Consider the following 7,855-nt stretch of genomic DNA (forward strand, 5'->3'; position numbering starts at 1 on the left):
GACAAGTGGAGATACATCTTAGGAACAAAAATAGAACCACAAAGAACATTCAAAATTTGGAGACCTGGGACTTCCCTGGTGGTCCAGTGGCTAAGACTCTATGCTTCCAATGCAGCAGGCCCAGGTTCAATCTCTGGTTAGGGAACTGTATCTTACGTGTCACAACTAAGACCCAGGTGCAGCCAAATAAATACATAAATATTTTAAAGAAACCCACAAAAATTGGGGACCTGAGAGGGACCCTGTCTTTGTAGAAACAGGCCTACAGCTGGTGAGTACCAGCCATAAGCTGCTGAGTGTCACACCCCGTGCTGGGAGAGCTATGGAATGTGCCCATGGAGGTATCATTTCTTACAAACACCTGCAACCTTGCTGAGGTTTGGGTTTTAACCCTTTTCCTAGACTCCATTCATTGTTCACTCCAGGTGGAGAATCTTGAGAATTAGAAAGTATCCAACTAATATCCTAGTGTTATTCTAAGGAAGACCAAGAAGACAAATTAGGAAGTTCTAAGCCAAGAAGTCAAGGGAAGTACAGTGTCTTGTAAATTATTCTAATGGATGTATTCAGAAAGAGTAGTTATGAATTCATTTAGATTACTAAGGAAAAATGATCTAGCAAATCGGATTCCAGGTGGAGCAGGAAGGTTCACAGTTTGGTCAGGGCTTTGCAAGACACTTAAGATATGTGAAATATTGTCTTATTTCATGTTTCTTTGATAACTAGGGATATTTAATATCTCATAATGCTTATTTATAGACCAGGTGCATTTCTCTGTTATACACTGTCCATAATTTTACCTGTTGACATACTGGAGCATTTAGAGTGTTTCTTATTTGTTTGAATGTTTTAAATATTTTGTTTCTCTCTTAATGTTATGCATTTTTAATATAGAGAGGTTTTACATTTTATCAGTTTATAATGTAAATTTTAAGGGATTGTGACTTATCTTGTACAAAGTCTGCATATCAATTAGGACAAAAATATTCCTTAGGCAAAATTTGGTGTTTTGTCTAGGCGTGTGCTATGTAGTTACATATCTTTCTTTTTTTTCATTAAATAAACTTTCTCATTTTAAGATAATTATAGATGAACATTCAGTTGTAAAAAATAATACAGAGAGAAGCTGTGTAACAGTTTTTGCTTACGGTATCTCTAGTAAAACTGTAGTCAGTATCACAAACAGGATATCAACATTGATACAGGCAGGATGCAGACCATTAGCATCAGCACAACGCTCCCTCAGGTTGCTGTTTTGTACCCAAACCCCACTCTCCCAGTCTTCCTCCTCCCTCATCCGCAACATCCATGAAACTGTAGTTCATTTCTACCATTATTTTCATTTCAAGAATGTTGTTAATTTGCCGAGTCGTGTCCGACTCTTTGGGACCCCACGGGCTGCATGGGCTTCCCGGTCTTTCACTGTCTCCTGGAGTTTGCTCAGACTCATGTCCATTGAGTCGGTGATGCCATCCAACCATCTCATCCCCTGTCTCCCCCTTCTCCTCCTACCCTCAGTCTTTCCCAGCATCAGGGTCTTTTCCCATGAGTAGGTTCTTCGCATCAGGTGGCCACAGTATTGGCAGCTTCCACATCAGTCCTTCCAATGAAAGTTATACCGATGGGATTGCATAGTATGGAATGTAAGACTGGCTTTCTTTCATGTGGCATAACTTTCTAAAGATTATTCAGATTGCTCTGTATATTAATAGCTTTTTCTTATTCCGTTTTGGGGTAGACAGTCACACAGTTTCCTTTCTTACTTGTCTATCAGTATTCCCCTTTCTTGCTTTACTACACTGGGTAGAACTTCCAGTACTATGCTGAATAAGAGTGGTGAGAGGGGATAGCTGCCTTTTCCTGAGCTTGGTAGGAGGAAAGACTTAATTCTTTCATCATTAAGGATGATGTTAGCTGTAAGTTTTTCATAGGTGTTCTTTATCAATTTGAGGAAGCTTGCCTCTATTCCTGTTTTGCTGAGTAGTTTTCTCATGAGCAAGTGTTGGATTTGTTCAAATCATTTTTCTGCATTGATTAACGTGACTCATGTGATATTTCTTCTTTAGTGTTAATATGCATATTACCTTGATTCATTTTTGAATATTGAACCAGTGTTGCATCCTTGAATAAATCTCAGTTGGACATACTTGTTTAATTCTTCCATGTATTGCTGAATTCTATATGCTAATCTATCTTATGGAGAAGGAAATGGCAACTCACTCCAGTATTCTTGTGTGGGAAATCCTATGGACAGAGGCGCCTGATGGGCTACAGTCCATGGGGTCACAAGAGCTGGACATAACTTAGTGACTAAATCAACACCAATCTGTCTTTAACAATTTTTTTGTGTCTATATCCATGAGAGATATTGGTCTATAACTTTCTTTTCTTATACTTGTCATTTATGTCAATTATTTTCATAATTTTATTTATCTTTTTTCTTTATTTTTTTAATGTATAGATGTTTGCATTTTAGCAATTTATGAATTTTGGTATTAGAATAATACTAGTCTCATGTAATGAATTGAGACATGTTTTTTTCCCCCTCTATTTTTTCAAGGAAATTGTATAGAATTGCTTCTAAATCTTCTTTATATATTTGGTAGAATTCTCAGGAAAACTATTTGGGCTTGGAGATCCCCTTTTTAGGACTTTTAAAGTCATGAACACAATTTTTTAAATTACTTATAAGGTTATTTATTCAAATTATGTATTTCATATTGAGTGAATTATAATAATTTGTGGAGTTTTTGTCTAAGTTGTCAGACCCATGTGTAGAGTTATTCTCTTATTATGCTTTTGATGTCTGCAGTATTGATTTCTGGTATTGGAAAGTTGTGTCTTTCTTTTTTTTTTCTTTGAGCAGCTTATTTAAGGTTTGTCAAGTTACTGATTTTTTTTTCCAAAGAACCAATTCTTTGTCTCTTTCTCTATTGTTTTTTCTGTCTTCAGGTTCACTGATTTCTGCTCTTATCTTTATTTTCCTGCTTCGGTTTTATTTATTTAGATTTATTTATAATTTAGATTATTGTTATGAGACCTTCCTCTTTTCTAGTGTATGCACTTGGTGCTGCTGATTTCCCTTCTACTTTTTGCTTCTGCTTTAAATGTCTCCTTCAAATTTTCATGTTTTGTTTTTGCTTTCATTCCATTGAATATACCTTTTATGTTCCCTTTGAGGCATCCTGTTTGACTCACGTGTTATAAAAATACCTGTAGTTCAGTTTCCAAGTGTTTGGAGATACTTCTTTTAGCATTTGGATATTGATTTCTAGTTTGATTCTTTAGTGGTTGGAGAACGTGTTCTGTAGCATTTCAGTGCTTTTCAATTTGTTGAGGCTTGTTTAATAGCCCAGGGTCTATTTTGGTGTCTGTTCTGTGAGTACTTGAAAAGAATACGTAATCTGCTGACACCGGGTGGAATGTTCTGTAAATATCAATGAAACCCTACTATCTCATGGTGTTGAGTTCTTCCATATTCTGTTTTTTCCTGTCCAGTTGTTTCTTCAGTTGTTGAGCAAGGGATGATGAAGTCTCTACCAGGAGTGAGTAGATTTTGGATTGTTATGGCTCCTTCCAGATCTATCAGTTTTGCTTCACATATTTCCCAACTCTTTTGTTTGCAACACACTACTTTATAATTTCTATGTCTTCTGGGTGGATGCTTCCCTGGTGGCTCAGATGGTAAAGCGTCTGCCTGCAATGCAGGAGACCTGGGTTCGATCCCTGGGGTGGGAAGATCTCCCGGAGAAGGAAATGGCAACCCACTCCAGTACTCTTGCCTGGAGAATCCCACGGATGGAGGAGCCTGGTGGGCCACAGTCCATGGGGTCACAAAGAATCGGACACGACTGAGCGACTTCACTTTCACTTTTCAGTTTCACTGGGTGGATGGACAGTTTTGTCATTCTGTAATGTCCCTCTCTGTGGTGTTGGAGAAGACTCTTGAGAGTCCCTTGGACTACAAGGAGATCCAATCAGTCCATCCTAAAGGAGATCAGTCCTGGGTGTTCATTGGAAGGACTGATGTTGAGGCTGAAACTCCAATACTTTGGCCACCTCGTGCAAAGAGCTGACTCATTTGAAAAGACCCTGATGCTGGGAAGGATTGGGGGCAGGAAGAGAAGGGGATGACAGAGGATGAGATGACTGGATGGCATCACCGACTCAATGGATATGAGTTTGAGTGAACTCTGGAAGTTGGTGATGGACAGGGAGGCCTGGCATGCTGCAGTTCATGGGGTTGCAGAGAGTCGGACACGACTGAGTGATTGAACTGAACTGAATGTCCTTCTCTGTTGCTGGCAGTTATTCTTGTTGTAAAGTTCACTTCAATATTAATATAGGCATTCTTGCTTTCTTTTGATTAATATTATCATGATATACATTTTTCCTTTTATTTTCAATCTGAGTATATCATTATTTTTAATGTTTCTGGTCAGCACCACATAGCGTCTTATGTTTTTTAATTCACTCTGCCAATCTTTGTCCTTTAAGTGGTTGCTTTAGTGGTGTGTATGCAATTTATCTTAGTCTACTGGTGTGTCATTTTACCTCTTACCTCATGTTCCTTTACCCTTTCTCATTTGCAATATAATTTTCTTAAATCTTCTGTCTGCCTACACTTAGAACCATACCAGACAGTGTTATAACTTTTGCTTTAAACATCAGTCATAATTTAGAAAATTTAAGAGACGTTCAACCTGTTGTATTTACCCAAATATTGCTTCCCATGTTCTTTCTTCTTTACTGAAATTCCAAGATCCCTTCTATTATCATTTATTCTGTGTTCAGAGAACTTAATTTAGCCATTCTCTTTGGGTACCTGTGCTGGTGACAAATTTTAAATTTTTTTCACCTTTGAATGTCTTGATTTTCATCTCATCCTTGAAGGATATTTTCACTGAGTACAAGATTCTCTATTGACAGTTGATTTCTTTCAGCACGTGAAAAATATCGTGCCACTTTCTCCTGGTCTTCACGGTTTCTGACAAAAAAATCTGTCCTCATTCAACTTGTTTCCCCCTATAGGTAGTGTGCATTATTTTCTGGCTACTTTCCATATTTTTTACTTTTTCTTCAGTGCTTGGAAATTTAACTGCGATGCCCTTTGATGAGAATTACTTTGGTATATCTTATTTGGAGTTCATCTAGTAGGCTACAGTCCATGGGGTCACAGAGAGTCAGACACAGCTGAGTAACTTCAGTTCAGTTCAGTAGCATCTGTAGGTGCTCCTCTGGTGGCTCAGATGGTAAAGAACCTGCCTGCGATGCAGGAGACCCGGGTTCAATCCCTGGGTCAGGAAAAACGCCTCGGGAAGGGAATGGCAACCCACTCCAGTATTCTTGCCTGGGAAATCCCATGGACAGAGGAGCTTGTCGGGCTTGACTGAACAATACTTCACTAACGCTTCACTTTAGCTTATTGAATCTGTAGATTTAACTCTCTTGCAAAATGTGAGATGTTTTCAGCCATTATCTCCATGAAATACTTTTCAACTCTTCCCCTTTCTCTTCTCTTTCCAGCAACCTGATGACGTGCATATTAGATCTTTTGTTGTCGCTGCACAGTATGGGGCTCTGTTCACTTTTTTCCAGTCCATTTTCTGTCTTGCTCAGACTGGGTAATCTCTGATGCTCCGTTGCCCTGTGCTCATGCCTCTGTCAGTGCTGCTCTGCTGTTGGCTCCACCACTGAGCTTTGCGTTTCAGTTGTTGCATTTTTGTTCCAAACATGTTTGTAATTGCTTGATGATGGGATTTTTACCATGGCTACTTTAAAATCTTTGTCTAATAATTGTAACGTCTTTGTCATCTCTATGTTGGAGTCTGTTGACTGTCTATTTTCATTCAGTTTGAGATCTTCCTCTTTCATAGCATGACAAGTCATTCTTGATTGAATCCTGGACATTTTGTATCATGAGACTCTGGCTTTTATTTAAACCTTGTGTTTTAGCTGGCTTTGTCTAACACTGCTCTGGCAGTAGAAGGTGTTACTTCCAGGTGGAGGTAAAATCAAGGTCCCCGTTCAGCGCTGTTTGCACCAAAGTGGGTGGGCTTGGGGGGTGTTGACTGGGGTTGGGGTTGGGAGGTGGAGGGTGGTCCTTGTTACTGCTGGACAGGCTTCATATTCTACTCTTAGCAGTACCTTGACTGACACTATGGTGGGGGTGATTTCATAGCTGAAGGATGATATTACATGTCCCGACTCTCCAATTAAGCTATTAATACAACAAACAAGGAAAGAATATACAATGAGGAAAAAATAGTCTTTTTAAAAAGTGATGCTGGGTAAACGGAAGAGCTACTTGTAAAAGAATGAAATTAGAACATCTCATACCATGTACAAAAGAACAACAACAAAAAAAACTCAAGAAGGATTAAAAACCTAAATATAAAACCTGAAACCATAAAACTCCTGAAAGAAAACAAAGGCAGTACACTCTGACATAGCTCTTAGCAACATCTTTTGGGATTCTGTCTCCTCAGGCAAGGGAAACAAAAGCAAAAATAGACAAAATGGGATCTAATCAAACTTAAAACTTTTGCATAGCAAAGGAAACCATCAACAAAGCAAAAAGGTTACCTACTGAATGGGAGAAAATAGAAGGTATTTGCAAATTATAAGGGGTTCATATCGAAAATATATACAGAGTTCTTACAACTCAATTTCAAAAGTCAACCAATCACCCAACCAAACAAAGACCTAATTAAAAAATTGGTAGAGGACCTGAACATGCCTTTTTTTTCCTGGAAGATGTACGGATGGTCAAAGGGCACATGAAAAGATGCTAAGCATCAATAATCAGCTGCTGCTGCTACTGCTAAGTCGCTTCAGTCGTGTCCGACTCTGTGAGACCCCACAGACGGCAGCCCACCAGGCTCCCCCGTCCCTGGGATTCTCCAGGCAAGAGTACTGGAGTGGGGTGCCATTGGCAGGGAAATGCAAATCAAAACCACAGTGAAATATTACCTCACACTTATCAAGATAGCTATTATCAAGAAGATGACAAATATGTGTTGGTGATGCTGGGAAAGATTGAAAGAGGAGGAAAAGGGGACGACAGAGGACGAGCTGGTTGGATGGCATCACCGACTTGATGGACATGAGTTTGAGCAGGCTTCGGGAGTCACTGATGGACAGGGAAACCTGGCATGCTGCAGTCCATGGGGTCACAAAGAGTCAGACATGACTGAGTGACTGAACTAAACTGAACTGATGTGTTGATGGAAATGTGGATGAAAGGGAACTGTCCTGCACTGTTGGTGGAGATGTAAGTTGGTGTAACCATCATGGAGAATAGTATGGAGTTTCCTCAAAAAAATTAAAAATGGAATTACCATATGATCCAGTAATCCCACTCCTGGGTATGTATCCACAGAAGACAAACAGTAATTTGAAAACATATGCACCCCAATGTTTATAGCAGTATTATTTATAATAGCCAACATATGGAAGCAACCTATGTGACCATCAATAGATGGGTGGATAATGGAGATGTGGTATATGTGTACACACTGGACTATTACTCAGCCATTAAAAAGAATACAATTGAATAATTAAAACAAAAAAATTTGCAGCAACATGGATGGACCTGGAGGGTATTATGCTTAGTGAAATAAGTCAGACAGAGAAGCACATATATGTATGTTTTCACTTAAATGTGGAATCTGAAAAATAAAACAGATAACCAAATACAGATTCACAAATATAGAGAACAAATTAGTGGTTACCAGTGGGGAGAAAGCTATGGGGACGGGCATGATAGGGGAAGGGGATGAATGAGTACAAAATAAATAAGTTGTAAGGATGTAATATGCAGCCCGGGGAATATAGTTCATATTTTATGATAACT

The 7,855-nt window shown here is 38.9% G+C and overlaps 1 pseudogene; it reads right to left on the reverse strand.

Moving 5' to 3' along the window:
* Positions 1 to 1,297, reverse strand: part of LOC138078058 (calpain small subunit 1 pseudogene) — a 32,321-nt pseudogene extending 31,024 nt beyond the window's left edge.
* Positions 1,298 to 7,855: the final 6,558 nt, after the last annotated feature.

The sequence above is a fragment of the Capricornis sumatraensis genome, chromosome 4 (genome assembly GCF_032405125.1).
Source record: "Capricornis sumatraensis isolate serow.1 chromosome 4, serow.2, whole genome shotgun sequence".
Lineage (NCBI taxonomy): Eukaryota > Metazoa > Chordata > Mammalia > Artiodactyla > Bovidae > Capricornis > Capricornis sumatraensis.